This window comes from Nothoprocta perdicaria, unplaced genomic scaffold (assembly GCF_003342845.1).
Source record: "Nothoprocta perdicaria isolate Ctin4 unplaced genomic scaffold, notPer1 scaffold_1, whole genome shotgun sequence".
Lineage (NCBI taxonomy): Eukaryota > Metazoa > Chordata > Aves > Tinamiformes > Tinamidae > Nothoprocta > Nothoprocta perdicaria.
Genome location: NW_020454093.1, coordinates 636,935 through 651,991, shown reverse-complemented (window position 1 = coordinate 651,991; position 15,057 = coordinate 636,935). Strand labels below are relative to the sequence as shown.

Sequence of the window (15,057 nt, the reverse complement as noted above, 5' to 3'; positions counted from 1 at the left end):
GAGAGTTGAAAGCTTAAGCTTTAAGGATACAAATATTAAGAAAACCATCCTCATATTCAAATATTGAAGTAGTTGCTAAAAGCAAATTTCAGACTGTGCATCTACTGTACAGTTTCCATATTGCTGCTTGTGCCAGAATGATTAGCCCCTTAGCCATTACAAGTATCAAGCATTCATCTTTAGAATAAGAAATTTACTGCATTCATCTTTAGAAATAAGACATTACACCCGATAATGTTTTGTTACCTTAAATATAAAGGTCTTACGGATTCAATCAGCAAAGCACAAAGTATATACTTAAACATAATATTCAATTGTTACAATTTTACAAATTATGTTGATGACTAACTTTTCATCTGAAATAGTTAGATGTAACCTTTTGTAAAGTCAAGATTTTTTTTGCATATATTGATTTCCAAAGCCACTCATTTAGGGTACAGGAGTAATACTATACAATTATTGTGAGCAATTCAAATAGGAAAAATTTTGAAAATTTATGATATACAAATGATTGGCAGGCTACCTGTTATTAAACCCCCCTCAACCACTTTCAAATCATATGACTTGCTCTATTCCTGTAATCAATTCCGATTGATTCAGCAGGAAATAAAGAGAAGCTTATTGCGGGAATTACTGTAGCAGTCGATCTGCTCAGTTGTTCAGAAGATCTGCTATTTTGCAGTCAAACAGCACTTCAGCAATTTCAAACACAAAGAATAGAGAAGACATTCACTTACTTTTAAGGTTTGCTCACAAGCCTGGGATCGCTTTTACCTTTAGCACCACTAAAGAAAAAACTCTGAAATGGTTTTGCTATGAAATTCTTAACACCACACAGTCATAAAGTCACACATAACTCAGTTCTTCATTAGTTGAAGTGTACAGAGAAGAAAAAAAGTGACCAGTGCAATGTGCTCATTTCAGCAATACTGGGAAACATTAGCAACCTGGTGGCTGAGTACTGTGTGCTACTGGTAAATGAGACAAATATAAAACAGATTTAATCCAGTTATAAAACCGTGAACAAACATGTGTCCATGCTCTGAAAACTGCAACTATAACACCCCCCTATTGGTGGGGTTCCAAATATATTGTTTTTCAGAGGAGAAAAATGGTTTACATTTAGGAAGATGTTAAATTAAATCTTGGCCCATTTAAAGTATGCTGACTTCCACCATGTTATGATTTCATGTGAACTTTCAACAGTCCTTCAAGTTCAGCTAAATCTAAAAATCTAGTTCTGCTTTTTGTGTCCAATAACACCCTACAAAACTGTTGTAATCATAATTTTTCTGATAATTCTGTTGATGCTGTACAAGATGGAGCAAAATGCATTTTATTTTCCCACAGCTGTACTAGACATACAGTGATGCCAGTAAAAAACAAAACCTCTTTATCACTAATTAAGACAGATACGATACAAATAAACAAACGTTTGTTTGAAAAAGGTTATTTTTCACAGTATTATCAAGTATTACTTAAAACACTGAAAGACCTATTCACATTCAGCTTGGCTCATAAAATCTTTTCAGCTAATCACAATATATCCTTTCAGTTTAAAAATGGCTATACATGCTTCAAGATGAGAGACGTATTTTCAAAGAAAATTCGTATTTTCTAAAATTTCCCATTTTTATTTACTAAACATCCTTGTCATTTTATAACACAAAACAAGGCACCAGCTTACCTATATCTATATTCAACTCATATGTATATAAAACACCTGCATATACACAGGACTGAGTACAATATAATTAGCCAGACAGTTGATGAATAAGCATGAAAAATATCTAGAATTAGACGTTCTTCATTCTTCAAAAGGAAGACAGTACTTTAAGAAAGGCTTAAATAGGAGGTATGGACACCTATCCAACTCTAAAGGTATTTTAATGGAAATGTGGAGCATACACCTATATTCTGTCCCCTCATGGTGGGGGCATATAGGGCAGGACAYTTGCTCACCCAGCTAGCATTGATCTATAACCTATGGGGAAAGATGTGTACATGAGCATACCMGCATCTGTTCTGATGGGGTTCCAAAATCAGTGTGTTTCTCTTTAGAAGGCATTTTTTAAAGGAAAACATATGTTTTATGATGAGACTCTCAGCCTCCTACAAACACTGAAACTTTGGCAGATCTAGAAGAGAAATAGATGTGTAGGTTTTTGCTTATCAGATTGTCTAAGGTGCATAGTCAATAGTTTTGATTTGGAGTCATGTTTGTTTTCATGCTCAATATGTGTTAAATCATATTTGAAATACATGTGAACTTCTTACACGAGATGTGAATTTTCCTTTCAAAATAGAAGTCAGTTTGATTTTGTCAAGTACAGCACTTAATATGCTCTGTCAGTTCTGACCATATACAGCCAGAGTATTTGCCTTCCCTAGCTTTAGGAGGATTAGTGCTAAAATCCAAAGCAAATTTCTTCCTTTAGGGAATAGGTCCTTCATTGTACGAGCTTATTTTAATTGCAGTCCTAGCCTTGTCAAGTTGTCACTTGTCAATTTAAGTTAAATCCAAAATTTGCCACTTATGAGAATTAAAAACAATCCATTAGCAATACTTTCTACTTTGATTTTCATTCTAAGCAAAACAAAATAAGATGTACACGAAAAGTGAGCCTAAATACCTATTTCTGAACATTAGGTTTACAACATAATACATATGATGTATGCACTACTAAGACRTGACTTTGGAGGACTGTCTTTATTCACCGCTTTGAAAGGCAGATCATTCTCATGAGATGGGAAATCCGGATTAAGCACTGTGCTTCCTGGTCTAAACCACAGAACTTAGAATGTAATCCTGGTCATCTGAACAAAACAGTACTGACCAGTTCAGCAATTCCTGGGGCATGAGCCTGACAGCTGGGCTTTGAAGAAGCCTATCCAAGGCTCTCTCTTCCCAAGACATATCTGAGATAATTGTGCATGCATAATTAAGATTATTTTCTTGATTAGTATCTTGAGTTTGACAGTATTGAATTTCATCTACCATTTCATAGCAGAGTCCAATAGTATTCTGAGATCTTCTTAAAACTCTTTGGTCTATTTTAATAATGCTAAGTAGATTTCCTAAACTATCAAAACACTTGATATCTTACACAGCTAGAAGGATATTGAACAGTCAGGATTTCAGCAAAGATTTGGCTAAAAAATTTAAAAGTGAGCTCCTTCCATTATTAGAATTGCCCATTTTATCCACTACTTTTTCCTTTTTTTTTTAACAAGACATTATTCTACAAGAAAATTTTCCAGTTTATTGTCTTTCATAAATTGAAAGGAAATTGTTGAATTTTTTGGAGGAAATTTAAATACATCATTGCAAATGGAATTTCCTTACTCATGCTTTCATTAACTTTTTCTAAGTAGATTCTTCCATAGATTGTATTGTGGGAAATGCTTTAACATTACAAAAGCTAGAATGGGGTTGTTATTCTCTAAATTCCCAGGACATTTATTTTGACTGAAAACTTGCACTTGAATTACCTGCCTTTAATTCTATCAAACATATTTCTCTGTCAATAAGCCCTGTCGCCACAGTAGCTGCTGCATAAGATCTCCAATTTGAGACACAAAAATGCTTTTCTTCAGCTTAATTATTCCTTTTAGTTCTTACAGGGTAGGACATGTCATTAACTACTAACAATGGAGAAAGTAAGATGCTGCTTTTGGAGATTCCTTATCCATTAAATAGCAAAAAAAGTTAATTTTTTTTTTAAATGAGGTGTATATTTTTTCAAAACTAGTACAAGTTGTATTGTATTTTACTGCTGTTATACCTCTATTTCTATTAAATCCATAGTTCATTTAAGAAAAATCATGACAAGTCAGGAAGCTGAAGTCTGCAAGAAAGTAATATTATCACTGCAGTGACCCTGTACAATTCGTGCTGGTCAATGTCAGCCATTAACAGAATTTATTTATTTATTTATTTATTTTTAGTTAATGCTGACATCCTGGGATATGACAGGCAAAATGGTGCAAGAAAGTAAGCAAAAAAATAGCAACGATTTATACAACAGGTTCATGTTATACATTCATGAGGAAGATTTTGCACCTATAGCTGTTACTTATATTAAATAGCAAAATACTGTAAAATATCAAAAATATAAAGCAATAAACTACAAAAACGAGACAAATGCAAAGATGAACCAATAAGCTGCATATCCCTGAATAGTTCCTGCAAAGGATGGCAAAAGTCAACACCAATATCTGAAATGTTAAAAGATGCATTTTTCTTTCCATCTTTTCTAAGAATCTCCACCAATTCAGTTGAAGAAGACATACAATAAAACTGCCTTCAAGGTTTTCTTTACAATCCCCAAACAAAACAATATATGAAATACAATATACCAATTTTCACCACAAAGCAAACAGTGTTCTAGATTTCATTCCGAGGCCAAGCTTATAGGGACTCTTGACTATTCTAACAATAAATGCCTCTAGTAAAACAAAAATATTTATGCAAAAGAAAATAGAAGATGACAATTACAAAAAAAAATCTTGATTCCCAATTCTCACTATCACTAAGAGAAGGACAAACCATTTTAAGAAAAAAAATATATATCACCAATGCAGCTAATCATAATCAGAAAGCACTGGGTAAACATTTCAAGTGTGTATAGTGTGTGTATAATGTGGACTTCTGTACTTCAGTCCACAAATTAAGCAAAATCTCTAAATGGTTTAAACATTACTAGCAAGTGAGAGGATTATGCCTCAGCAAACAAAAGAAAAAGATCTCTTGTCATTGATGATGAAGCATGTCTGATTCTGCAGCACGAATACATAGCTTTCATTTCTTCTGTTGGTTTTTCTCCAGGTAACGTCATCAAAACAAACAGATACAAAATTGAAGGCAGGCAGAAAACAAATCTGCTTTAGAAATCTTCACTCCTGTCTTTCTCTATGTATCTCACTTTGTGGAATGAGATGACTCTGGCTGTGCTTAGCATAGCATGGTAAATTGTGCTGAACACAAACCCTGACAATGGCATTACAGATGACCTCTGATACTGCATTAATTAATGCTGATACATGCATAAGCTTCCCACTATGCCAGCTAGACATCAGTCTATTTCTTCATCTTATTCCCCCAGCCACCCACACATTCTTGCCCAGTTTGTTTCCTCAAGGATACCTTCTCTTGTGATAACAGCAGATCCATTTTTATAGAAGTTATTTAGATGGGTATGGACCATTCACTAATCTACTATTAAATTTCCATACATATTCAACATACCAAGACCTTTTTTTCTTCAAAACTGTGAAACACTGTAATAAAATTTTCTTCTTTGTAAAGAGTATGTAAGATGAATTTGTGTAAAGAGTATGTAAAGTGATTTTATAGAGACATTGCTGTGAGACAGAACTTTCATTCCTGTGAGAATCCCCTGATGGACAGAGAGAGGCATTTCCTACCCTGGGATAGTTTTGACAAGTTAACATTTCCAGTGCAGGACAGGAGCATGTGGAGATGGCAGATCAGTGAAACCAGATTACAACCTTTTTACAAGATGCTGTGCCTGAAATGGACTGATTTGCTTAGTTCTCAATTTGGTGATTTCTACATTCTGCTCTTTGCATAGAAAGGATATTCCTTACGCAAAGCAGAGGAATATTACCCGAAGAACTGCACCATACAGCATACTTAAAGAAGAATCTATCCAATGGGGATTAATTAAATTAAAAGAAAATTCCACTGACCTAGGAAGTTGCCAAAGTGATGACAACTAGAGGCTGCAAAAACACAATGGGAGAATAGTCCCTTAATGCTGGTCACATTCACTAGACATTTACTTCAGATCACTGCCACAAGCAGCTTTCACTTGGCCAGGTACTGCTATTCATGCTCTTTTCCAACCATAATGATTCAACAATTCTATAACACAAAAAAAGTGCTACTAACATGTAGACAAGGAACTTAGACAAAAAAAGTGCTACTAACATGTAGACAAGGAACTTAGGGATATGTTTTAGCAGGAATGGTGGTATGGATTTACAGTTGGACTCCATGATCTTGAAAGTTGTTTTCAAACATAATGATTCTATGATTCTATTCTGATAGAAAGCACACTGCTTATGGATTCTTGTAATAGAAAAACAGGGCTTCCAATTATCTGCAAAAGTTTCTTTAACGCAAGACATGCCAACTATATCCATGATATTCCTGATAAATGTTTGTTAAATGCCTTTTTCCACAAGCTCCGTTAGGGAACATTTGACATCCCATCCACTGTTTAAATGAAGTTTAACTTGAATCTTCCTCATTCCGCTTTACAATTTCTTGTCCTGTTTCACAATTTCTTGTCTTTATTCTACAAAGACAAAGACAGACAAGGGTGCACTCTTTTTTGCAGCAGCCTTTAGCATGTCTGAATTCATATCTTTTACCTCCTTTGAGTATTCTGTTTTCTAGCTAGAAATGTCTAAGAGCCGCTACTTACTACGTCAGAAACACAGCACAGCATAAAGCTTGAAGGAACATGGTCGTCCTAGCTGTGCTGGATATTGAGCGAATAGAGCACAGCTCCTGAACGCCAGGAGCAAGCTCAGAATCCCMAAAATGGTTAGCTGCACCTTGACAAGGAACCACCATATGGCCAATCTGGAGAGACAGCAGGAAACTACTGCAGTTCTGTACCAATTTGAGAAAGGACAGACATGCTATGCAACTGCCTAGAACAAAATGCCTCCTCTAGCTCACATCACTACTAAAGTTGGAGCATTTGATAGTTCACTGAGAAATATTAACTTTTAACCAGCTATTTTTTAAATAACATTATATTATAGATTAAATTATATTTCAGTAAGGAGCTGGCGGGGAGAGGAAGGATTCAAACTCTCCTACTGACCACTCAATTAGAAATCTATAAATCTGTGATTTTACATTTCAGGTAGGAACCATGAAAAATAACCTTTTTGTCAAATTTGAATATCAGCATTAACAATTTTTACATAACTCAGATCCATTAAAGGAGTGCTAAAATTAATCAGAATAAAAAAAAATTAGAGTAATACTGAAGTACTCTAAACAAAAACTGAACCACATACTTATCATAGAAGTTAAATTTATAGGGGCTTTCAAGTTGTACCACAAAGTAACTGTCATGTGATCACAAGATCATAATCATATATAAAAAATGAACAAATATGTGCTATCAAGTTTTATTTTATAAGCACAATATTTTTGTGAATATAGATTTGGGACCCTGTGGGGGGAAGAGATTTGCATGGTTGGGGATCTATTAGTTATCCTATCATTATTCAATATCACAGAATCAAGGAATCCTTAAGGTCAGAAGAGATCTTTAGAGATCATCTAGGCCAACGACCCTACACACGCAGGGTCACCTACAGCATGTGGCACAGGATGGCATCCAAGCAGGAATGATCCTTTTATTTTCTACTGAACACTGTACAATCCTTACACTTCTCCCTATTGTTAGAAATATTTATACAAAGAATATAAGAAAACTCAACAGATTTAAAGTTACGCAGTAAAGTTGTATTCTGGCACCATATTTTGTGAAGTTCAGCCTGATTTTGGACGGCCACAGATAACTTCAATTTTTGAGTTACTTGAGTTTATTTTGCTTTGAGTTGCCTTTATTACAGTAGTCGGGGGGAAAGGGTTTTTCAGGAATTTTCATTTTAAAATAGTTTGTTTCTTTTTAATACCTTTTGTTAAATCATATCATAGCTATATGTATAAAGGTGAAATAGCTGAGTTTAGATCAAACCAAATTGCTCATGAATTTGAAAATATGAATGGATGCTCTGAACTGGTGGACAAGCGCCTGCAGGTGTGTGTGTGTGTGKGGGGGGGGTGTATGTGTGTGTGTGTGGGGTGTGGATTAACTGGTGGTCAACTTAAAGGCAGTTCATGACATCTGAAAATTTGTCTGTTCAACAAATTTGAAAAAGTATTTGAAAAAATACTTTCTCTTTCAAGTACAACTTGAAAGACAAGATAGAGTTATGCCGAAAGCCAGCATTTTCCTGGCAGATCTACAGTAGAAATCAATGGAATTACAACATCAGTGTAATTAGCATTCCAACAAACCAGGCTGACAATGAGAATGTTCATTTCCCTCTACAGAGAAGAAGAATATGTRCCTTTCAAATGGAAAATCTCATTTTGCAGCCTAGATACAGTCTTTCTTTGTGTTTTGTTTTGTTCTCACAAGAGCAACAGTTCCTAATAAATGACAATATCACTAGTTACAAGTTGTATTCATTGCAATTGTATAAAAAATCCTAGCGGCACTAATATGAATTCTACATTGTGATGGAACGCATGTCCTTTGGAAGGAATTAAAATACATGGCACTATACAATATAAAGCTGAAGTGATATGCTAAATATGAGCTGTAACCACAGTAGAGAATATTAATTGCATGTAAACAATTGTTATTTAAATCCTGCTAACTGCAGATCTCAGCCTCTAACCTGTTTCCATTTTCTTCTCTAAGATGTCTGACTAACTGTAAATTCAGATATCAGAATTTACATTCTGTTTTTGCAAACCATTTGATGTAGGCATAACCTTATATCCTTGTAAAGAATCTTCCAGAATCTTGAAGCCATGTTAAAATAAAGAACTAATTTAAAGGTCATAGACATTTATTAGGGTGGAAGAGATTTAGTATAAAGATTCAAAGAAAAAATTTGAATATATACAGTAAAAGAAATTGTTCCTTTGTAAAGTTGTATGGGAAAATGAAACATTGCACCAGTGACCCCATAAAGTATTTTAAACATAAATCAAGCATACATCTATAGTGACTTTCYATCCCATTATTTTTATCAACATCTCTTTGCACCATAAAAAGTATACTATTCCATATTATTTATGTTAAGAGCTAACCAAACAATGCAAAAATAATGGGTAAGATGCATCCCATCCAACTTCAACCAGTTAGCTCTCAATTCTGAACTACTTGTTTAGGCTCCTTCTATAACCTGTGAAAAGAACTCGGCATCTCTAAATCCTGATTTCCATTATTTGATCTCTGAAGTAGCTGTTTGAAATAGATGTGATCCATCTTTTCTGTTTCAGCAGAGCAAGGAGTGAATCTAGACCATTATCTTCAACTTAGTGCCTATGTTTAAGAGGCTAAAGCTTTGTGAAATGAGTCAGACAAGTCTTAAAAACTTAAAGGAGATCACATTTAAAACATATACTGATATTTTCCTGCAAAGGCATTTAAGAGATGGTTAATGTGGAGGGACTCAATGGAAAAATGTATTTTAAAAACAGTTACCAAAGAAGAGATTAATATAACAGCAAGCAAATAACTGGCCAGATTTTTGATTTTCTGTTGAAAAAGATGAGAACTAAAAAGATGTGCCAGTTGATAGGTGCAATTACTACATAATTCATGTTGAAATACACATACCAAATGTCAGAAAGCTATTTGCATAGAAATACAAAGTGACTCCTTGCTCTGTCTATAATATATCTAAAATTCTAACTGYAGATCCTTTTCAGATCTGGTAAATCCTGCACAGTCAAACCAACAGAGTGAACATCTACATGTGTTGGCTTCCCAGTGATACTGAATTATAGTGGGTGAGGATATGATGCAAATTTGCTCACTTCATCCAGTAATACACCGTACTACACGAAACAATAATATTTTGCTCATTAATTTAGCACTTTTTCTGCCTCTAAGTCATCCATGAATAGAACACTTTGAACAACTGCTTGTTGTTCTTATTTTTTCTGCTAACGTTAAGTACAAATACAGTCCCAGTTAGTCACAGTCTGTTAGATTAATGCCCGGAAAGCAAAAATTTTGTTTTGTTTCCTAGATTTGATTATATTTTTGCTGTTAAGTGCATGCATAATTACAGGTTTTAAGAAACAGGAATTTTCAATTCTTCTTTACACCTAATGTAGCAATTCCATCTTCATTTTCACAAGAAAGTAGAGTTTGACTGTCCAAGAAACTTGCTTTCCGTAAGACCTTATTTTGCATATGCATGCACCTAATACATGTAAGCCGATGCTGATAGACATAAAAGATAAAATCTTAAGTTAATGCCAGCAAAAAAAAAAAAAAAATCTTTTTTAGAATCAGTTTTTTGAAGGTATTATGAAATTCCTGTTGTAAACAGACTATTTGAAGGTATTATGAAATTCCTGTTGTGAAAAACTGAGTCACATTCTTATTCCCAGCTCATTCTCTGATTAGTTGTCTTAATGGTTTGGGTTCAGTTTTCCAGGAAGACTGATTAGCAGTGTTTCAATACACCTGCACATAGCATAGRTACAGTAGGCATATTCCTACAAATACAATTTTTGAATGAACCGATCTTTTTTTTYTTTTTTTTTTTTTTTTTCCTTTCTTCTCTTCTCTGCATGTTTGTTTTCATGTTTTACTTTGTCAAGGACATTCTTAATGCCATTTCATCTTTCCTCAGGATCACGAGAGCTTGTTTTTATTTTCCTCATTGATCCCATCTCTTAACCCATCACTTTTAGGCACAAGAAAAGTCTAAGCTCTTTACAGTTCCTCCTGCACAGAGATAGATTTTTTACTTGGAATTAATTCTAAGCAATGCAAGAACTGTGCACAAACACAAGAACTCTCTAAAACTAAAACAAAACAAACCCATCACTGTTTCCCCAAAGGAACGATGAATACTACAACATCAACATTAGCTATCAATTTTTTGAATTTAATCAGATATTTATCCATATCTAAAAATCTCCAGCTCAAGTGGTGGTGCTTGAGAGATTCAACCTTTATTGTATGGTTTGGACTTTAAGGGTTGTGATGAGCATGGTATAGGGGGGATGCAGCTGCAGGTCACAAGTTCACACCTTCTATCTGCTGCTATTTTAATTATTCTGCAGTTAATCAAATTATTCACTTTATGTAGCTCAAGTTTTATTTTTTACACAATCTAGTATTTTGATTTCAGTGATACCGAGTAACGTGGTTGTAGCAACATTGAAAATGAATCCCACGGACAAGATCAACTCAATATATGTTTTTTCTCTCAAGAAACTTAAAATTAATCACTACTCCCTCTGAGACATGGAGCAAACCATACATCTTCTTTCTAGTCCATCACAATGTGAAAAAAAAACAGAGAAATGAACGTACAAAACCTTACTTTACTAGACTGAAGATGAGTATAAAAGCCTGCTATAGTAGAGCTGTAGTACACACCAGGTCAGATATTGCTTCAGATTGCAGATGAAAATGTAAAGTCATGGTGTTTATGACTTCACATGACTCTTAATTAAGCAATGGAATAGCACATTTTTGCCTGGCCATGGTGTGTTTGTACAGCCACTGTGTTCTGAAGTCTGGCTAACAGCACACAATGCATTTATCTCCATAAGCTCGTTTCACAGAATTCAAACAAAACGTGTTTTCCTGACCTACAAATACCTGCATTATTATTGCTATTATTTCAGAAGTATGATTTAAAATATGTTAGCAGCTAGTGTGGTGCTTGGCACCGAAGTGAACAATATGATTAATCTCTTTTCATGTCTCTATATAAAACAGTGTATGTCAAAGGCAACATCTTTACCAACTTGCATCAGTTGAAACTAATAAGCACACAGACATTTCCAGACTAGCAAACTTTTCAAATGATGTTATGTTAAGCTTCAAATCTGTAGGAGCTGACATGAAAATTAAGTGATTAGTTATGTTCCATGCAACAGAAGACAGCTTTTCAGACAGTAATGGAAAGAACTGCTACCTATTTGCTGATATGCCTCAACGTATTAAATGTTTCTGCGCTGATGTAGGATCTCAACAAACAGCAATATATTATTTTGTTTTACTGGTCAACACACTTGGTACGGGCAAACAATGTCTTTCTGAACTAATCAAATATAATGAAACTGAATATTATGTTTTASTTCTCAACAGAGCTGTTACTGCTGAGTGAATATCATGTGTTCCTATTACTAAATACTCTCTTCATAACTTTATAGTTATGTTATAAACACAGAAGAAAATACTTCTTTGCACAGTGGGTAATGAGCCTCTAAAAGCCTGCTGCCTGCCACAAGAAGTTTTGCATGTATATTCAACAGGTTCAAAAATGGATTAGACAAATTGACATGCAACAGGTACACAGATGACACTAAATAGAACAGTCAAGGGTATATATCCTCCAAAATTCTTAATAGAAAAAGYATGAACCTGGAACAGATACAAAAAGAATAAATGGCAGACAGCGACCAAAAGAGCACATGCTCTCCTTAAATTACATTTGTTACTGCTACTGTCAAGAGCCAGGACTGCAGCCCAGACAGACTGTTGAACCATCTGACCCAGTATTATGTTTTTTATGTTCTTATGAAATTAGCAATAAAATTCTAGTGAAATCTAGTTAGGAATCCATTATGTTATTCATGTTAATAGCCTATTTAAAAATGACTCCCCAAGAAATTCATTACGTATGCCGTGTGCTAAGTACAGCAGTTCAATGAAGAATAGAAACTAGACTTGAACAAACATCAGAAGGTGTCTCCTCTTAATATAGTTTATAGGCTCTTTACTCAGCSTAGGTATTTATATATTTTATAATAATTTATATGACAATAATTTATATTACATGGAAAAAATAATGTCTGTTACAAGACTGCCAAGAAAAGCCTTGAGTATTTTTAAGCTGACAAACTAACAAATACTAACAAACGCTTTTCCTGAAAATTCTCAAAAATAAGCACTGTCAATAAAGCAACTAGAAAGCTGTCACTTTACTGCTGCTGTTTAGAACAGATAGGACATAACACACAACACCATGCTGTCACCAAAATCCAAACTTTTTAACATTTTCCCGTTTCTTCCAATTAAAAAAAAAAAAAAGAAAAAAAGTCTAGACATTTAGAAAGTTTTCAATTGACCTTGTAACTTTCAATTATGACTATGTAAAGAGATAGATTCACAAAATGATATAAAGGCAAAGCAGAATTTACCTATTTTTTTGACAGTAATTTCCGATAGTAAGTTAACTTTGTAAAATGCTTCCCCATGTAAAATTTTGCTTGAATTAAAAATTTTTGGACAAATTCATGCCATGGAATTGCAATGTTGGCAGCACTGAATGATGCTGATCTGCTACATAGAACTTAACAGGACTGAAAAACAACTGAAACTTCTGTGTTTCTCAACTTTTTGTCTTGTACGAGAGCATCAAATTTGTACACATATAACCATTTGTACATTAGAGCACACATATATATTTGACAAAAATCAAGAAGAATAAGCTGAAGCTGGAGAATAGAGCAGCTTGAGTTGAGGGTAGCAGGACATCTAAGTATAGGTGAAGTGGACTAATATGTGCMAGAGAATTATTTAGATTTACTTATCTGATCAAATTTAAAATGATGTATTATTCATATGCTCACAGAATGTGCCAGACATTACTGAGTGGGGATCTATCACTGTCTTCTCATGAAGATGTTTACTATGCATTAAAAAACAAACAAACAAACAAGCCCCACTAATTACATCTAGGAGTAGAACCTGCTTTTCCCAAGTCTCATATGCAGGGCACATGGGCAGTAACCTGTCTGCTTCCCTGAAAGGAAGTATCCTTTTTTTTACTATCTCCACTTATAATTTTGTAAATGGGAAGAACTGTAAGAAGAAAAGTAGAAGAGGAAAACGTTTCGGTATGCACAGGAAAATCTGTAAGTAGTTTCCTGTATGGAAGTTTTACTGCTATCCACAAGTGACACCTTTTAGAAATCTTGCAGAAAAAGTTAGAATCAGATTTGATCCAGTGGGATGAGGATACAAATTTGCTTACAAAGTCAACAGAACACTTCAAAATAAATTTTTGCTTTTCTCTAACTGATGCGATGAGAATTACAATATGGTTACTTTTGATGCAGTGCTGAAATGTCAAAACATAGATATGTAAAAATGCATTGCATAAAAATAGGAACAGACTAATTAGGAAAATTAGAATTCAGTAACATGAGCATAAACTGGGATAGAAATAACCCAAATAAYAATAGATATCATTTTATAAACTACACACTAAAACTTATCTTCAGTGCCTTCACTGAAGGCATTACTATCRACAGCATTACTAGTAGCATTACTATCAATACAAAGATTTGCCAGGAAGTCTCTGAAAGGGAAAAATATATTTATGAGTAATCTCAACTAGTTTTATTTCCCTAGCAAATAGCTTCTTTGGATCAGGCATGGATCACCATTTTAAAGAGGCAGATTTTTACTTTTTTTTTTTTTTTGGTAAATAAAATTCTAAGAAGCTGCAAAAAATTTTAAAAAAGCTTAAATAGCATTTACCTTTAATATTGGAAAACAATCACCAGCATAAATTAAAAGGGCTTGAACTGAGAACAATTCCATCAAATTCTTTCATCAAAGAATCCTTTGACAGCTGTAAATTCTGAATGTTTTAATTACACCTTTCAAGTAAAACTTACTTGCCTCTTTCTGAATCTCAGTTTATATACAGCACATCAGCAAGACAGAAAGCCTTTTTTCAATATTGTGCTGCTATAGAATTTTTCATATCTGTTCAGCCCTTCATTTATCTTCAAGCAGTGACAGCCTTGCCTAAATAACACTGTGGCTGCTGATGTGCCAAGCTGCAGGGGTTCACCCACCCAGAGCAGCTTTTAGGCTGAAGGCCACTGTTTATGTAGCAGTCTGCAGCCACGAAAAGATGCCATTTCCCTCCTCAGATCTGACAAGCAAGGAGTGACTGCCTCTCCGATGCTGAACCCAAAAAGGCTAAAAAAAAAGTAAGTTATGATGAATTACATGCTACTTTATATATATATGTATAATATATACACACACACACACACACACACACACACAAAATCAACAATTAGATGCTCGATATTTTTTTAAGCCCTCTGATTATCTAATAGAATGCAACAAATGAGCATAGTTGTGGTCAAGGAGGAAAATGGATGTAAACTACTAGCATTTTATTCCCCTCCTAGGAATCTTACACATGACTGCACCAGAGTCTGAAGAGAAGCATTGCTGGACTCTCCGTCTGTTCCAAGCAGCAGGAGTTGTGAAT

The 15,057-nt window shown here is 34.4% G+C and overlaps 1 protein-coding gene across 2 annotated transcripts in view; it reads right to left on the bottom strand.

Annotated features, from left to right (window-relative positions):
- EDIL3 (EGF like repeats and discoidin domains 3) overlaps positions 1 to 15,057 on the bottom strand; it is a 219,171-nt gene that overhangs the window by 65,543 nt on the left and 138,571 nt on the right. The window lies entirely within an intron of this gene.